This window comes from Staurois parvus, unplaced genomic scaffold (assembly GCF_062004578.1).
Source record: "Staurois parvus isolate SC_StPar_1 unplaced genomic scaffold, SC_StPar_1.0 ptg001036l, whole genome shotgun sequence".
In the NCBI taxonomy this organism is placed as follows: Eukaryota; Metazoa; Chordata; class Amphibia; order Anura; family Ranidae; genus Staurois; species Staurois parvus.
The window spans coordinates 2,251-22,500 of NW_028318832.1; the positions used below are offsets into that span (position 1 = coordinate 2,251).

At 48.9% G+C, this 20,250-nt stretch overlaps 1 long non-coding RNA gene across 1 annotated transcript in view; it reads right to left on the minus strand.

Annotated features, from left to right (window-relative positions):
* Positions 1–3,993: 3,993 nt before the first annotated feature.
* Positions 3,994–20,250, minus strand: part of LOC149441016 (uncharacterized) — an 18,577-nt gene continuing 2,320 nt past the window's right edge. Inside the window, exons 2-3 of the long non-coding RNA XR_016307452.1 lie at positions 5,519–5,565; positions 3,994–4,236 (exon numbers count right to left, since the gene is read on the minus strand). This is a non-coding gene — a long non-coding RNA (uncharacterized LOC149441016). The remainder of the gene's footprint in view (positions 4,237–5,518; positions 5,566–20,250) is intronic.

Here is a 20,250-nt window from a genome sequence, read left to right on the forward strand (position 1 = left end):
GGATGCTCTGTATATACCGGGAATACTTTCTGGATGCTCTGTATATACCGGGAATACTTTCTGGATGCTCTGTATATACCGGGAATACTTTCTGGATGCTCTGTATATACCGGGATACTTTCTGGATGCTCGGTGGAAACCATTACAGAGCAGGGAAGTAGACTGTTTGTTATCTTTGTTCTTTATTTGAACCACCCCTTTCAAATCCAGAACATTCCCAGCTCCCATAGTGTGGTCTGGTGGTGAGTTGCTGTTCCTCAGGTTGGCATTGATCCTCGCCCTCCTCCAATACACCAGACGGGTCATCATACCCAGCCGGGCCTCCAGATACCACTGACTATGACCTCAGAGTTGGATCAGAGTCCCTCCATCAGGAAGGTCACATCAGGGGCGCTCAACCTTCTGGAGGGCCACCTAAGTGATTTGGTAACCGGTCGCGGGCCGCAATGAAATGGTTCAGAATTTCAATGTCTCCATTCTCCTCCTGAAGCAGCTGAAGGCCAACAGAAGGGAGAGGAGGAGAATGGAAGGGATCAGTTTCTGGATATGCCGCTCCTCCTGTCACAACAGAATGTGACAGGGAGGCCTCATGGGTTCCCCATTGCGACCCTTGACGTCACAGCAGTGGTTGGGGGGTTGGAAGAGATAATCATAGGGGTGCAACCCTTCGTAATAGAGGATGAAACGCTGAGGGAGATATTCCAATGCTGGTCTTCAGGAAACCACCCCGACCTCAGACCTCAGACCAGCAGGAACCTTCGTCCTGATTACAGGGACAGGAACAAGGGAACCGAACCCTCGCCCAACGATCGCTGCAAGCTGTGCCGTCACATCATCCCAATAAAACATCTCCCACATAAAAATGGGGCCTTCAGTATTACAGCATCGTACAAGTGCACCTCCTCTGGTGTGGTGTCCCTCACGTTGGTGAAACAGGACTTCCGAGTAAAGAACAAATTTCTCCAGATGGAAGGAAGAGGATTTCTGAGGGACCTGAGGGACGCGGCTTCTCACAACCCGACCACACCATGGAAATCGGGAACGTTTTCATTCTTAAACTTTAGAACGGGGAATGATATTTGACACAAGAGATGGTGGACCTGGACCTCAAGTATCTAAAATGTTTTATGACCACCCTCACCTCTGGACTCTAAAACCCCCCACCCCACCCCCACCCCACAGCCCTCCTGTCCTTATCAGCCATCCCATGTGTGTCTTGTCTCAGACATTGTCCTACCTGAACCCAACTCTGAGGAACCATCACGTTTTCTGTGCCAAAGGTGAACTGCTTTGTTCAGGTCTAGAGGACACAAAACACCAGATTTACTTACCTAATCCTCCCCCACTCCTAGACTGCTCCCTGCAGAAGCTTCCTCCCCCTCCCCCACCCCACTGGTCTAAAGCCGGCCATGGATGGATCAGATCTCAGCCGTTTCAGTGAGGACCAGAGATTCCATCTACCTGGCAGGCCGCTTGTACCCAAGTCGAGGCACCAATTGGATGTCAATGTCAGATTTCCAGCAACTCTAGCCGCCAGCAGTGATCAATGTGGTCTCCTGACAGGGACAGCACCCCCCCCCCCCCCACCCTGATCAGTGTGGTCTCCTGACAGGGACAGCACCCCCCCCCCCCACCCTGATCAGTGTGGTCTCCTGACAGGGACAGCACCCCCCCCCCCCACCCTGATCAATGTGGTCTCCTGACAGGGACAGCACCCCCCCCCACCCCACCCTGATCAGTGTGGTCTCCTGACAGGGACAGCACCCCATACCTCCACCCCCCCCCCCGATCAGTGTGGTCTCCTGACAGGGACAGCACCCCCCCCCACCCTGATCAGTGTGGTCTCCTGACAGGGACAGCACCCCCCCCCCCCACCCTGATCAGGTGGTCTCCTGACAGGGACAGCACCCCCCCCCCCCCCCCACCCTGATCAGTGTGGTCTCCTGACAGGGACAGCACCCCCCCCCCCACCCTGATCAGTGGGTCTCCTGACAGGGACAGCACCCCCCCCCCCCCCACCCTGATCAGTGTGGTCTCCTGACAGGGACAGCACCCCCCCCCCCCCACCCTGATCAGTGTGGTCTCCTGACAGGGACAGCACCCCCCCCACCCCACCCTGATCAGTGTGGTCTCCTGACAGGGACAGCACCCCCCCCCCCCCACCTCTACTGGAAGAGCACAATAGCTCTGTGGGAGGGATTCAGACTGTGGTCATTCGGGGAGTCAAGACATTTTCATGGCCATCACCCGAGGCCCCGAGTCCATAGTCTTTCACTAGATGTGAGGACACCTGAGGGACGGTCCACCGCTGGAGCGTGGGGGGAGGGGCATAACTGGAAGAGCAGGGAATCAGGTAAGTAAAGGAACTCCTCCTCACCCAGAGACAAAATGAGCAGTCCTGTCCGAGGGTGACAACACGTATCCTTTCCAGATACAGTACAGTAAGTGAGTGTTGTCACCCTAGGACAGGACTACAGAACACCTCCCCTCTATGTTATGCTATGTTACTCATCTACATAACATGGAGGGGAGGTGTTCTGTAGTCCTATCCTAGGATGACAACTCTACTCATCCACGTAATAGTGAGGGGAGGTGTTCTGTAGTCCTATCCTAGGATGACAACTCGACTCAGCACGTAATATAGAGGGGAGGTGTTCTGTAGTCCTATCCTAGGGTGACAACTCTACTCAGCCATGTAAAATAGAGGGAGGTGTTCTGTAATCTTGTCCTAGGGTGACAACTGTATCCTTTACAGATGCAGTACAGTCAGTGAGTGTTGTCACCCTAGGACAGGACTACAGAACACCTCCCCTCCGTGTTATGTAGATGAGTAACATAGCATAGCATAGAGCGGAGGTGTTCTGTAGTCCTGTTCCAGGGTGACAACACCTAACCTTTATAGATGCAGTACAGTCAGTGAGTGCTGTTGCCCTTGGAAAGGTCTACAGAACACCTCCCCTCTATTTAATGTAAATGAGTGGAGGGGGAGGTGTTCTGTAGTGCTGCCCTAGGTTGACAACAATTATCCTTTCTAGATACAGTACAGTCAGTGAGTGTTGTCACCTCAGGACAGGATGACAGAACACCTCCCCTCTATGTCATGCTACCGGTATGTTACTCATCCACATAACATGGAGGGGAGGTGTTCAGCAGTCCTGTCCTAGGGTGACAACTCTACTCGGCCACGTAAAGTAAAGGGGAGGTGTTCTGTAGTCCTGTCCTAGGGTGAAAACTCTACTCGGCCACATAAAATAAAGGGGAGGTGTTCTGTAGTCCTGTCCTAGGGTGACAACACTTATCCTTTACGATACAGTACAGTCAGTGAGTGTTGTCACCCTAGGACAGGACTACGCATTGAGTGTTGCCGAGTGAGATGGATCACCAGAATTTCTCACAATGTTTGATTCCTGTCCTGGTGACCACCACTCCCAGATTTCTTGTACGGGTGTCACAGGGACAGGAAGTGAGGAGCAATCTTTCAAGGGGGGGGAGGGGTCACAGACAGTAATAAGAATATTGTAGAATTGTGAACGCATTTCTCATTCTATCAAAAAAAATAAATCTGCCCCAGCCTGTGATTGGACAGGGGAGGAGCAATATCTGATGAAGTCGCCTGATGCTCCTATCAGGCACCGCCCTGTTCTGTGTAGTAGAATCTGATTGGCTCCTATTGATGCCCCTCCCTCTCTCCTAATTTGAAGCAGAGGGACATCAGGGAGCTAATATAAGAACAGAATGTGGTCCTATGTCTATGGAGGATGAAGGTTACAGGCAGTATGGGGTATCACAGACAGTACTCACTGCAGGTGGAGATCAGAGTACAGTATACAGGTAATACATGGACAGGTATGTGTGTACAGAGCATCACGCATGGAGTACTCTCTGCGGATGGAGCTCCGTGTACACACAGGTAAGTAGAGAGACAGGTAGGTATGCATGGAGTATGTCTAGAGTATCATGCATGGAGTACACACACAAACAGGTAGGTACCTGGCTAAGGTATTCCAAGGCACTTGGGGTGCTCCCGCTGCTGACGGGCATATAAGGTGCTCCTGCTGGCTCCAGCTGTGGGTGGGGGTGCATTTGGTGCTGTGGGAGGGATGCTGCACCCACCTCCGGGGTAATCATGGAATCCAGGAGAAGGCGGCAATGGTGCGGGAGGAGCGGAGGGGGCGGTGGGGTAGGGTGGAGAGGGATAAGGGGGGTTGGGGTATCCGGGAGCAGGTGAGGAGTAACCTGGGGAAGGAAACACAGAATTACAGGCAAAGAGAGAACCAGCTCAGTGTGGACCATAATGATACTACATACATGGAGATATCACTGCCATCTTCACCACCATCATCATCACCATCATCATCACCACCACCACCATCATCATCACCACCACTGCCATCATCTTTACCAGCACCACCATCATCATCTCCACCACCACCGCCATCATCATCACCACCACCATCATCATCATCTTCATCACCACCATTATCATCTTCACCACCACCATCATCAGCTTCACCACCACCATCATCACCACCACCATCATCATCACCACCACCGCCATCATCACCATCACCACCACCATCATCATCTCCACCACCACCGCCATCATCATCTCTATTACCACCGCCATCATCATCATCTCCACCACCACCATCATCTTCACCACCACCACCATCATCATCTTCACCACCACCATCATAATCTTCACCACCACCACCATCTCCACCACCACCGCCACCACCATCATCATCTCCACCACCACCATCATCTCCTCCACCATCATCATCTCCACCACCACCACCACCACCATCATCACCACCACCACTATCATGGTCTTCACCACCACCACCACCATCATAATCTTCACCGCCATCATCTTCACCACCACCATCATCATCATCATTGTCTCCACCACCGCCATCATCATCTCCACCACCAGCATCTTTACCACTACCACCATCTCCACCACCACCACCATTACAATCATCTTCAACACTACCATAATCTCTAGCACCACCATCATCATCTCCACCACCAACACCGCCACAATCATCTTCACTACCACCCCCACCACACCATCATTACTCATCATCATCTCCACCATCAATCATCTTCACTATCACTACCACCACCACCACACCATCATCACTTATCATCATCATCATCATCTCTACCACTGCCACTGTCATCAATCATCTTCACCACCATAAACATCTTCACTGCCACCATCATCTCCACTCCACCACAATCATCTTCACTACCACCACACCATCATCACTCATCATCATCTCACCATCATCTCAACCACCATCATCAATCATCTCCACTGCCACCATCATCAATCATCTTCATCACCACCATCATCATCGCCTTTACCACCACCATCATCTCCACCACCACCTTTATCATCCCCTCACAGCCACCATTGTCAGTCCATCACAGTCTAGCGGTGCTCCTAGCAGTGTATCACAGTTTAACAGAGCTAACCGATCCCTCCCCCTGTGTGATGTCATCCTCTTACCTGGAGCCGCCATGTTTATATCCTTGCTGTCCCACACATCAGACGCCCTGCAAGACACAGAAAATGGAGAGATCAGAGATAGCGATGGTGGATGGGAAGAAGAATGGAGCCAATACTACTACCCTGAGCTCTGTGCACTGCATGCTGAGTCAGGAGGGCCCCCCTGTATATGAGAGGGCCACAGTACATACAGTCATAGCCAGTCTGACACTTTCCCCATGTGAACTGTCTGAGCATTGATGGTGTCCACATTAAGGCCATTCACATCTGAACGTAGCATTTTTTTACGCATATTTTACCACGATTTTGCGTGGATTTTGCAGTGGTTTTTAGCCGTTTTTTAGCTTTGGTGTTTTTTATTAGCCAATACAGAAAATATCATTTGTTGCTATATTATAATATTATTATTCATTTATTATTATTTTGTTTTTTGTTTGTGTAAAGGGTTAGAGTTTAGGTTAGGATTAGGGGTTTGGGTTAATATTTGATTTATTATCATATTATTTATTTATTCTTTTTTTGTTAGGGTGTTAATAACAATAATAACAATAATAATAATAATAATAATAATAAAAAATGAATAAATGTAAAATAAATACACATAAAAATAATCCTAAATTCTATGTAATAATAAATAAATAATAATCAACCCCCCAACTCTTAAAAAATAAAATATGAACAATACATTATTATTATTATTATTATCATCAACCCCACATTATTATTATTACTGCATTTTGTTCAGGTTTGGGTGTTTATTATTATTTTAATATTATTATTAATACTTTTAATTTATTTAATACTTTTTTTTTTCTAGTTCGGGGACTAAGGTTGGGTTTTGTTATTTATTTATCATGATTTTTAAATTTATTTTACATATATTAGTACAATATATTCCTACATTTTTTTAATTTGAGCAGAACGCGCAAAAAAAAAAAAGCTCGTTTGTTAATTTCTATGGGAATAAAATGTGCCAAAAACTAGCAAATCTGCCTAATTTGCGCTAGAAAAAAAAAAGTTACATGACGTGTTTGAGCTTCAGGCGACATGGAGTGGAGATGTGAACCGTGTCCATTGAGAACAATTGATTCTTTTTTTTCCTCATCGAGCGTTGGAGCTACAAATCGCTCAGGTCTGAATGGGGCCTAACTGCCGGCTACCTGTGCAGAGATTCCAGTTGTAACTCCCATGAACCCCCCATCCCCCCCCAATCTGCATCCATCATGAAGGATCAGCTTCCCATTTCTGTCCATGTTGGGGGAGGGCGGCTCCGGCACCAAGTTTAGTAGGGTGTCATGCACAATTAGATGACAGGTCATGTACCGCGGTGCTCATGCAGTCTGGAGGGCGGCCCATACATTTCAATGGATTGTCTCACATCTATGCGTGTCGGGAACGTGCGTCCAATCGCATTCGTCACTGAGGTGTGATGGCGCCATTTCCTCAATCATCATCCCTGTCTATACCCTCCTGAAGACGGGAGGATGCAGAGTCCGGCGCCTGCACTGCGCTCTCTGTACTGCAGGGAGTACCGGCCTGGAAATACTTGTCCAGGAGGGGATCAGAGGAAGCAGAAATGACTCATTATTGGGGGGAATCCGAGATGACAAATCTGAGCTGTCATTGTACTGAGATGTCAGCAAAAACAGGAAATGATGAATCTCAGTGAAATGTATCCAGGCATTGGACGGGCGACATCAGCTGACCTTCGGCCTTCTCTTCAGTCTTGCACAGGTGTACCGGCTCCTCCCTTCCATCTTGCACAGGTTTACCGGCTCCTCCCCTTCCATCTTGCACAGGTGTACCGACTCCTCCCCTTCCGTCTTGCACAGGTGTAGTGGCTCCTCCCCTTCCGTCTTGCACAGGTGTACCTGCTCCTCCCCTTCCGTCTTGCACAGGTGTACCTGCTCCTCCCCTTCCGTCTTGCACAGGTGTACCTGCTCCTCCCCCTCCAGTCCTTGCACAGGTGTACCGGCTCCTCCCCTTCAGTCTTGCACAGGTGTACTGGCTCCTCCCCTTCCGTCTTGCACAGGTGTACCGGCTCCTCCCCTTCCGTCTTGCACAGGTGTAGTGGCTCCTCCCTTCCGTCCTGCACAGGTGTAGTGGCTCCTCCCTTCCATCTTGCACAGGTGTACTGGCTCCTCTCCTTCCGTCTTGCACAGGTGTACCGGCTCCTCCCCTTTCCGTCTTGCACAGGTGTACCAGATCCTCCCCTTCCGTCTTGCACAGGTGTACCAGATCCTCCCCTTCCGTCTTGCACAGGTGTACCGGCTCCTCCCCTTCCGTCTTGCACAGGTGTGCCGGTACCTCCCCTCCAGTCTTGCACAGGTGTACCGGCAGTATGGGCAGGTAAGAACTGGTAAGGGGTGGTAAGGACAGGTCAGGACAGGTAAGGACTGGTATAGACTGGTAAGGACTGATATGGACAGGTAAGGACAGGTCAGGGAGAGGTCAGGTCTGGGATGGTACAGGAAGGACAGGAAGGACTGTATGAGGGAAAGGTGACGATGTTGGTTGGATGACACGGCGGGACTGTATGCGACTGGGTAATTACTGTCCACCTAGTGATAATGTCTTCCTTATGGACAGATATGGACTGGTATGGACTGGTAAGGACAGGTATGGACTGGTATAGACTGGTATGGACAGATATGGACTGGTATGGACTGGTATGGACTGGTATGGACTGGTAAGGACTGATATGGACAGGTATGGACAGGTAAGGACTGGTATGGACAGGTAAGGACAGGTAAGGACTGGTATAGACTGGTAAGGACTGATATGGACAGGTATGGACAGGTAAGGACTGGTATGGACAGGTAAGGACAGGTAAGGACTGGTATGGACTGGTATAGACTGGTATGGACAGATATGGACTGGTATGGACTGTTATGGACTGTTATGGACTTGTATGGACTGGTAAGGACAGGTATGGACTGGTATAGACTGGTAAGGACTGATATGGACAGGTATGGACAGGTATGGACAGGTAAGGACTGGTATGGACAGGTATGGACAGGTAAGGACTGGTATGGACTGGTATAGACTGGTAAGGGCTGATATGGACAGGTAAGAACTGGTATGGACAGGTAAGGACAGGTAAGGACTGGTATGGACAGGTAAGGACTGGTATGACAGGTAAGGACTGGTATGGACTGGTATAGACTGGTAAGGACTGATATGGACAGGTATGAGACAGGTAAGGACTGGTATGGACAGGTAAGGACAGGTAAGGACTGGATATGGACTGGTATAGACAGGTAAGGACAGATATGGACTGGTATGGACTGGTAAGGGACAGGTAAGGACTGGTAAGGACTGGTATAGACAGGTAAGGACTGGTATAGGACAGGTAAGGACTGGTAATAGACTGGTAAGGACTGGTATGGACTGGTAAGGACTGGTATAGACAGGTAAGGACAGATATGGACTGGTATGGACTGGTAAGGACTGGTATAGACAGGTAAGGACTGGTATAGACTGGTAAGGACTGGTATGGACTGGTAAGGACTGGTATAGACTGGTAAGGACTGGTATGGACTGGTAAGGACTGGTGTGGACTGGTATGGACTGGTAAGGACTGGTGTGGACTGGTATGGACTGGTAAGGACTGGTAAGCTGCAATATCTGATATTACTTTTACGTAGAGTTTAGGGATGGATGTAAAAAGCGTTCAGCTGACGACCCCCAGGTGACAGTCCCTGTAGAGTAGTTCTGTGTGGATGAGGCAGGAAACCCCCAACAACGAATGTCCAGCCGACTCTCTCCTGTGCGGGACGAATGTTTCTAACAGAAAATGCTGCATTTGGCCTCCAGATGGCGCTGAGTGCAACAGGAAATTCCTATTTTTGTGCTCCGCGAGCCCCCTCTAGACCCGGGTGTCAGGTGGGAGGGGATATATGGGGGGTGTCAGGTGGGGGGGGATATATGGGGGGGGTGTCAGGTGGGGGGGATATATGGGGGGGTGTCAGGTGGGGGGGATATATGGGGGGGTCAGATGGGGGGAGGGAAACAATGGGGGGGGGAGGGGGGGGTGATATACCGGAGGGCGGCAGGAAGGGCGCACGACGCATCGTCACCGACTTCAGAACAGGAAGAGCAGAAACACAACATCAGCGATTCTCAGAATCTGGGACCTCGAGGACTGAAAGTGGTGAAAGTGTAGCAGATCAGATGAGGCGTTTCGCTCAGCTGCCTCGCCACAGGAAGGTGATGACATCATCAACGCCACGGGCCCCACAAATCTCACCATCACATGGTCTGCCCAGCTAATGTTCACACTGACAACATGCTTTAAGGGTCGGTTCACACTATACAAACGCCGTCCAGATGCATTTTTGAATCAATTTTGACGCATTTCAGTGCATTTTTCCTGTTCTTCAGGTGAAATAGGGACTTGTGTTCCGGGGCGTTTTTGGTGCGTTTTACCGCGTTCCAGTACAGTTCAGTGCAGAAAAAATGCACCCGAACGCTCTGGAAACTGCAAGCGCTGATGTGAACTACGACACTGACCACCATGTAACCTACGTTCTGTGCGTTTGGATGCAGAAAAAAACAAAAAAACAAACTGAAACGCATGGAGTGTGAACCGCGACTGAAGGGAAGGACAGCGTGGGACTGGTCAGCAAACCCTGGGAACTGTAAGGGCCGGTCCGGAGTCTGACGTCCTGGTGCATGGCATAGTGCGTGAAGGTGGACCATCCACATGGACAGGCTGGCAATGCAACAAAATCCCCCCCAAGTCATTCACCATTTTTGGTAGTGAACCCCAACGCTAGGCCGTGATTTACCGCGTGTGGGACCTCAGATGTCCTAATGTGCTGGACTGACATTCACAATGAGTTGCTCCACAATGCACATAACACTGCCATGTATTCTGGTGACACACGTGTGCCGGTTTCCTGCCACACACCAAACACATGCTGGTTGGAGATATGGCCCCATGTCTTTATTGGCCCCACGTCTTTATTGGCCCCACGTCTTTATTGGCCCCACGTCTATATTGGCCCCACGTCTATATTGGCCCCACGTCTATATTGGCCCCACGTCTATATTGGCCCCACGTCTATATTGGCCCCACGTCTATATTGGCCCCACATCTTTATTGACCTCTTTCTATATTGGCCCCATGTCTATACTGGCCTCAAGTCTACATTGACCCCTGTCTACATTGCCCTGTCTACATTGGTCCTTGAATATATTGTCCCAATGTCTATATTGGCCTCGTACTACATTGAACCCTGACTATATTGGCCCCTGTCTCTATTGGACCCTGACTCCATTGACCCTTATCTACATTGGTCCCTTGAATATATTGGCCCCTGTCTCCATTGACCCCTGTCTATACTGACCCCTGTCAAAATTGTCCTTGAATATATTGGCCCCTGTCTCCATTGGCCCCCAATTAGATTCACCTCCAACTATATTGACCCGTCTATACTGACCCGTCAACATCGGTCCTTGAATATACTGGCCTCTGTCTCCATTGCCCGTCTACACTTGGTCCTTGAATTTATTGCCCTCATGACTATGTTGGCTCCTAACCATATTGGCCCCTGACTGTACTGGCCCCTGTCTACACTGGTCCTTGAAATATTTGGCCCCTGTCTATATTGGCCCCCATGTTTGTACATATACACCCGGATGCATCCAGAACCCCCCCCCCCCCATGTGATTCTCCCGGTGAATCCTCTATAAATACACCCGTCACAGTTTTTTCACCATTGGAGGGAAACGATGAGGAGGAGGAGGAGTTCCAGTTTCTGGGGAGAAGGACGGGTTCCCAGGAGGGGGGAGAGGAACTCAAGAGCCCTCAGGAGACATTTAGGGCCCTTTTACAGCCTTGCGGTGCTGTAATGTGCGCTCCATTAAGGCGGTCTATTGAAATGAAGGGGCTGCCAATGCAGTAAAAGGGACCGAAAAGTGGGCGTACCACAAAATTTTGTAACACAATCATTGAGGACTACAGAACACCTCCCCTCTAGATATAGGGATAAGGACAGGTGGAGGAGTTCTGTAGTACACTCTTAGGTCACAATACTGCTGCACCATAGATACAACGCAGTGAGTATTTTCTGCTTTAAATCATTGAGAGACATTCGACCTCAGAGGGAACAGCCTGCTAACATTAGTTGTTTGCTCGATTTGCACAGAACGAACGTCCGCACACATTTGTATCCATACAGTGAGGTCCATATACTGCACATCTCTTAGAGTGGATGTTTAGGCACTGTAACTCCACCCTTGTACATGGTGCAGCCCACTCCCCTCCCCATCACTCTGCATACAATGAAGCACAAGTCACACGTTAAATACGGTCACATGACCCCCTGTGTAATGTAGGGGGGGAGGGCCACGAGGCAGAATTCACATGAGTGAGACATCACCATTATACACTGCTCTAGGTGTTATCGGAGGGGGGAGAGTCTCCACTCACCAGCCTCACATCATACAGGAGGCGGGGCTTTGCATCGGCAGTCACTGGAATGCATAGATACTCAAGCAAAAGACTTAATTGTATGCAGAGCTATGGGGGCAGTGGGGGTGGGGGGGCTGCAGCATATAAGAGGATGGAATCCTAGCAACCAATACCACTGTGCTGCTAACAGCATCCTAACAACCAAGGACACTATGTGGCTGACAGCCTCCTAACAACCAAGGACACTAAGTGTCTTTGGTAGCCAGAATGCTGTCAGCCACATAGTGTCCTTGGTTGCTAGGATGCTGTCAGCCACATAGTGTCCTTGGTTGTTGGGATGCTGTCAGCCACATAGTGTCCTTGGTTGTTAGGATGCTGTCAGCCACATAGTGTCTTTGGTATCCAGAATGCCTTGGTTGTTAGGATGCTGTCAGCCACATAGTGTCTTTGGTATCCAGAATGCTGACAGCCACAATGTGGCTGACAGCATCTTAACAACCAAGGAGACTGTGACTGACAGCATCCCAACAACCAAGGACACTATGTGGCTGTAAGCATCTTAGTAACCAAGGGCACTATGTGGCTGACAGCATCCCAACAACCAGTGACAAGGGGTTAGCCCAAGGCCCACATGAAAAATAGCGTGACTTGTAACAAATCTTTGTTCACTCCAAAAACAAGTCAATGAATTTGTCCCAGAACTGTCGAAAATTGCCCCACAGCAGGGGGTGGTGCTGGTCCATATTGGACACTAAGTCCTCAGCACATGTTTAGCTCCTATGACCAGCATCATTGGCTTCTGGTTCTGGTGGCCACCTGTGTCCCAGCGACTAATAATGCCATTCGTCTGACTGCATCCTAGCAACCAAGGATGCCGTGCTGCCGACAGCATCCTAGCAACCAACAGTGCAGTGCTGCTGCCAGCATCCTAGCAACCAACCACGCCATTCTGCTGACAGCATCCTAGCAACCAGCAGTGCAGTGCTGCTGCCAGCATCCTAGCAACCAACCACGCCATGTTGCCGACAGCATACTAGCAACCAACACTGCAGTGCTGCAGCCAGCATCCTAGCAACCAACCACACCGTGCTGCAGCCAGCATCCTAGCAACCAACCACGCCATGCTGCCGACAGCATACTAGCAACCAACACTGCAGTTCTGCAGCCAGCATCCTAGCAACCAACCACGCCGTGCTGCAGCCAGCATCCTAGCAACCAACTACACCATGCTGCTGACAGCATCCTAGCAACCAATGGCACCATGCTGCCGATAGCATCCTAGCAACTGACAGTGCCGTGTGGGGGCAACTGTAGCAATATATTGGTGAATTGTCACAAACAGTAACTTCTGGAATGTGTCACGTGTCATCCATAAAACAGTTACGCGGTTTATACGAGTTTAGTGCCACTCTTCCTACTACAACAATCCCAGAAATCTGTCACAGAGGCAATACTGAATTGTGCGTTAACCAATCACTGGCTGCGCAGGATCTGGAAGTATTTTCCGGCTGCACATATTACAGTCTAATGTGACCAATCAGCAAACCTTCAGATAAAAATCCTTCCTACGTATTGGAGCTCCGAGTCTGTGATGGACATCTTCTCCCCGGCTGCGCCTCCTCCTTCCCCCCCTTAGAAATTCCATTCTGCCCAACAACAGCTGCAAAAACTCAACTGCCTGTTACTGATTGGCTGGCCTCCTGCTGTAAGGTCCGCCTTCTGCCTTGTATATGGATGACTTTTGAGTGTCAAAGACCAAAGCTGGGTGTAGAGAAGTAGAATTTCCAATGAAGATTCCTACAAAAATGTGTAGATGTTTGTAGTTACGTTCTCAGTACATTCAACAACTTGATTGAAAATTTTCCTTTGCTTTTAATTTTGGAATGAATGTAACTTCCCGAACAAATAAAATAAAAAATCACGTTCACTTTTGGAAAAAAATTGTCTAAGAAAAGTTTTCCATCGTGCTCCTTCCAATTCTTTGGTCACTATGGTCGAAAATAACCGCCAGTTTTCATCCCACTGAAGGTAAGAAATGTGAAGGAACGTTCTTCAACAAACACTTTCATCCAAGAATCTCGCTAGTCCATACCCAGCCTAGGTCGCGGTAAATCAAGGATCGCTGCGAAGAGCGGCCGGGAACCATTCCTTAGGATAAAGGAGAAAACATCCAAACACGGGAGGTAATAGGTGGGGTGGTAATAGTTGGGGACAGTGTGGAGATGTGGAATGTTATTTCGAACTGCATGAAAGCACAGAATTGTTTTTGGAGATTTCTGAGCAATATGGAAAAATAATGACAGAAATATGAGACAATTTCTTGGGGATATACCAAGTGATATTGGGGAATTAGGGGGAGCGGAGTGATACCGGATGATATAGATATAGAATATTGGGGTGACATTGAAGATATGGGATAGTGGGGTGATAAAGGATCATTATGGCAGATAAGGGATAGACAGTTGATACCAGATGATGTTGGGAGATTATGGATAGAGGGCTAATATCTGGGGTGATGCTAGATGATATGGGAGACATGATGGGATAATGGGTGACACCAAATAATGTTGGGATATATGGGACAATAGGGTGACACCAGGAGATGTTGGGATATATGGGGCAATAGGATGACACCAGGTGATGTTGGGATATATGGGACAATAGAGTGACACCAGGTGATGTTGGGATATATGGGACAATAGAGTGACACCAGGAGATGTTGGATTATATTCAAAAATAGGGTTATATGGGACAATAGGGTGACACTGGGTCATACTGGGTTATATGGGACAATAGGGTGACACTGGGTCATACTGGGTTATATGGGACAATAGGGTGACACTGGGTCATACTGGGTTATATGGGACAATAGGGTGACATCCAGTAATATTGGGGTTTTTGGACAATAGGCTGGCACCAGGTGATGTTGGTATATACGGGACAATAGAGTGACTCTGGGGAATATTGGTTTATATGGGACAATAGGGTGACACCAGGTGGTGTTGGGCTATATGGGACAAAAGGGTGACACCAGGTGATGTTGGGCTATATGGACAAAAGGGTGACACCAGGTGATGTTGGGCTATATGTGACAATAGAATGACACTGGATGATATTGGGTTATAATGGACAATAGGATGACACCAGGAGATGTGGGATATATGGGACAATAGGGTGACACCAGGTGATGTTGGGATATATGGGACAATAGGGTGACACCAGGTGATGTTGGGATATATAGGACAATAGGATGACACCAGGTGATGTTGGGATATATGGGACAATAGGGTGACACCAGGTGATGTTGGGATATAGGGGACAATAGGATGACAGCAGGTGATGTTGGGATATATGGGACAATAGGGTGACACCAGGAGATGTTGGGATATATGGGGCAATAGGATGACACCAGGTGATGTTGGGATATATGGGACATTGGGTGACACCAGGTGATGTTGGGATATATGGGACAATAGGATGACACCAGGTAATGTTGAGATATATGGGACAATAGGATGACAGCAGGTGATGTTGGGATATATGGGAAATAGGGTGACACCAGGTTGATGTTAGGATATATGGGACAATAGGGTGACACCAGGTGATGTTAGGATATATGGGACAATAGGATGACACCAGGTGATGTTGGGATATATGGGGCAATAGGGTGACACCAGGTGATGTTGGGATATATGGGACAATAGGGTGACACCAGGTGATGTTGGGATATATGGGTCAATAGGGTGACACAGGTGATGTTGGGTTTTATGTGACAATAGGGTGACACCAGGTGATGTTGGGATATATGGGACAATAGGATGGACACCAGGTGATGTTGGGATATATGGGACAATAGGATGACACCAGGTGATGTTGGGATATATGGGACAATAGGATGACACCAGGTGATGTTGGGATATATGGGACAATAGGGTGACACCAGGTGATGTTGGGATATATGGGACAATAGGGTGATACCAGGTGATGTTGGGATATATGGGACAATAGGGTGACACCAGGTGATGTTAGGATATATGGGACAATAGGGTGACACCAGGTGATGTTGGGATATATGGGACAATAGGGTGACACCAGGTGATGTTGGGATATATGGGACAATAGGGTGACACCAGGTGATGTTGGGATATATGGGACAATAGGGTGATACCAGGTGATGTTGGGATATATGGGACAATAGGGTGACACCAGGTGATGTTAGGATATATGGGACAATAGGGTGACACCAGGTGATGTTAGAATATATGGGACAATAGGATGACACCAGGTGATGTTGGGATATATGGGGCAATAGGGTGACACCAGGTGATGTTAGGATATATGGGACAATAGGGTGACACCAGGTGATGTTGGGATATATGGGACAATAGGGTGACACCAGGTGATGTTGGGTTATATGTGACAATAGGGTGACACCAGGTGATGTTGGGTTATATGTGACAATAGGGTGACACCAGGTTATGTAACACAATAGGGTGACACCTGGTTATATAATACAATAGGCTGACACCAGATAACATATCACTGGGTGTCGAAGCTGCAGCAGGCGGGCCGGGATTGTCGGGTTTGGTGACTCATCTGGCTGGTACTCGATATTGAACTTGTGACGGTGCTCCTGGATGAGGTTTGGGTGGGTGAGGACAGCCTGGTCGGGTGTGGTGCCTCTCGTCTTACATAAAACTGATTGTTATAAACCATCTGAGGAATCTGAGTTCTGATTCATCGTCTGCAGAGCGAGAGAAGCCACTGGTGGGAGGGGTGATGGAAAAACATAAACCGCAGAGACAAGAACGAGGAGGAAAAACAAGAGAACAACAAAGAACAATGGAGGCCTGCAGACCGGCCACTGGGAGCATGGAGACCTTATCATAACCAAGACTACTTCATCCATCCTAATGTGATATTTCATTTATGGGTGGATGCCAGATCCCTACATCACAGGCTGCTTTCTTATCTCCAGTTCTGGCTCATGAATACACGGATCAAAGACAGACTGCAATGTACACCTATGGGTGGCCGCATGTAGGTGGACGTCTATGTAGGCCCACATTGGGATCTATTCAGATTCATTGGACTGAATGCTATAAGTTTACATCCATGTCCACTTTACTGACTGGATGCAGGCCAATATAGACAGACGCATGTCTACCTACCTCCGGCCACCCATAAGGATTACATGGGTCCACTTTACTGACTTGACTGGATGCAGGCCAATATAGACAGACGCATGTCTACCTACCTCCGGCCACCCATAAGGATTACATGGGTCCACTTTACTGACCTGACTAGGTGCAGGCCAACATGGACAGACGCATGTCTACTTCCAGACACCCATAAGGATTACACGGGTCCACTTTACTGACCCGACTGGGTGCAGGCCACTATAGACAGACGCATGTCTACTTACATCCAGCCACCCATAAGGATTACACGGGTCCACTTTACTGACCTGACTGGGTGCAGGCAAATATAGACAGACGCATGTCTACTTCCAGCCACCCATAAGGATTACATGGGTCCACTTTACTGTCCTGACTGGATGTAGGCAAATATAGACAGACGCATGTCTACCTACCTCCGGCCACCCATAAGGATTACATGGGTCCACTTTACTGACCTGACTGGGTGCAGGCCAACATGGACAGACCCATGTCTACTTCCAGCCACCCAGAAGGATTACATGGGTCCACTTTACTGACCTGACTGGATGTAGGCAAATATAAGACAGACGCATGTCTACCTACCTCCGGCCACCCATAAGGATTACATGGGTCCACTTTACTGATCTGACTGGATGCAGGCCACTATAGACAGATGCATGTCTACATACATCTGGCCACCCATGAGGATTACACGGGTCCACTTTACTGACCTGACTGGATTCAGGCCACTATAGGCAGACGCATGTCTACTTACATCTACCCACCCATAAGGATTACATGGGTCCCAATTTTAACTCCACCAGGGGTTCAGTCTAGGTTCTCCTGCTGGGAACTGATCTTCGGGTTAATAAATTAAGGGGTTCATGTGAAAGGTTCTCTAGGAAGGGGGCTGATCTTGGGTGTAAACCTTTGCCCAAGAGTCTCACTCCTCCTGTTGCATTCTCCATAATGCTAACTTAACTAAATCCAACAGAGGCAGAGGCCCTTTAATAGGTGCAGCAGAGGGACAAATCTCACCATTGGAGCACCAGATAGGCATTAGAAGTTGGGAAGTGAATCAGCTGACCTGCCTTCACCCAGAATAGAAATTTCAATTATGGGTGGATTGGCCCTTCTGGAGACATGTAGTTGGGCCAAACTAAATAAAAAGAGGCAGTTGAAGGCCAGGTGGTCAGGAGGACAGAGAAGAGCCTTCTCATGCATCGCTGATCACCTTGGCTAACATGTAGAAGCTCAGGCACCTATGAAGAACTCATGGTTGGACATTGTGTGCCATGGTGGTGGTGACATCTCAGGAAGTGCTAGTAATGGCAGTGATGGTGCAGCTGGAAGGGGCAGGAAAAGAAGACATGAGGCCTGGCAGACAGAGATATGATGTTACTATGGGGATATGTGACTTCCTGACAACCTAAGGCCTGGTGACTCCAGGGAAAGAGGACCTGCCAGTGCAGGAACCGAGATTGGGATTCTCTGCATGAAGGCCTCAACAAACCACCACTCAATGCATTACTAGACATAAACAGAGGCCTATTACTAGACATAAACAGAGGCCTATTACTAGACATAAACAGAGGCCTATTACTAGACATAAACAGAGGCCTATTACTAGACATAAACAGAGGCCTATTACTAGACATAAACAGAGGCCTATTACTAGACATCAACCATTACTAGGTTCATAATGAGATACAATGTATAGCAAAGTCATCAAACGGAGGCACGGGACTGAGACACAAGGAACACCGACACAATGACTGCAGACAGAGCCAGAACGAGAAGGGCCAGCGCCAGAACGAGAAGGGCCAGAACGAGAAGGGCCAGCGCCAGAACGAGAAGGGCCAGAACAAGAAGGGCCAGTTCCAGATCGAGAAGGGCCAGCGCCAGAACGAGAAGGGCCAGCGCCAGAACGAGAAGGGCCAGTTCCAGATCGAGAAGGGCCAGCGCCAGAACGAGAAGGGCCAGAACGAGAAGGGCCAGCGCCAGAACGAGAAGGGCCAGCGCCAGAACGAGAAGGGCCAGCGTGCTGAGATATAGAAACAAAGAGAAGATGAAAATCAGACCATAACCTGACTGCAGAGAGATGGAGAAGTGAGAGGAGAGAATGGAAAGTATGGAGGGGGGGAGGAACATGGAGAAGGGTCTGAGATCCAGAAACAAGACACAAATCAGACCATAACCTGACTGCAGAGAGATGGAGAAGTGAGAGCAGAGAATGGAAAGTATGGGGGGGGGGACATGGAGAAGGGTCTGAGATCCAGAAACAAGACACAAATCAGACCATAACCTGACTGCAGAGAGATGGAGAAGTGAGAGCAGAGAATGGAAAGTATGGAGGGGGGGGGGGGAGGAACATGGAGAAGGGAACAAGACACATATCAGACCATAACCTGGCTGGGGAGAGGTGGAGAAGTGAGAGGAGAGAGCAGAAAGAGAGAGGAAGGTATGAGGGGTGAGGAACATGGAGACGGGAAACAAAGGGTGGAAGAAGTGTGGTAAGCGATGGCCGATATGTAAAAGTAAGAAGAGCAGATGAGATGACGGGATAGAAATATGTGTCTCCGGGTAGAAGGAGGGGGGAACAAGAAAAGGGGCTCATCTGAAGGAGAGTGGTCTAGATAGTAGGAGAGGGGTATAGTTTGGGATTTGTGGAAGGAGAAGGGTCTGGATTGTAGGTAAGGGGTACATTGGGGCAATAGGGGTGCAGTGGCAAGAGTGCAATCTGAAAAGTAGAAAAAGAGTACAGTAGGAGTAAAATAGAACAATTGGGGTTCAGAGGAAGGAGAAGGGCCAGGATAGTAGGAGAGGGGTACAATGAAACAAGTGGGGTTTAGTGGGAGAGGGGTCAAGGTAGTAGGAGAAGGATACAATGGAACAAATGGGGTTTGGGGGGGGGATGAGAGGGATCAGGGTAGTAGGAGAGGGATACAATGGAACAAATGGGGGTTCGGGGGGGGGGGGGAAGGAGAGGTGTCAGGATAGTAGGAGAGGGGTACAATGGAACAAATGGGGTTTGGGGGGGAAGGAGAGGGGTCAGGGTAGTAGGAGAGGGATACAATGGAACAAATGGGGTACGGGGGGGAAGAAGAGGGGTCAGGATTGTAGAAGAGGGGTACAATGGAACAGCTGGGGTTCAG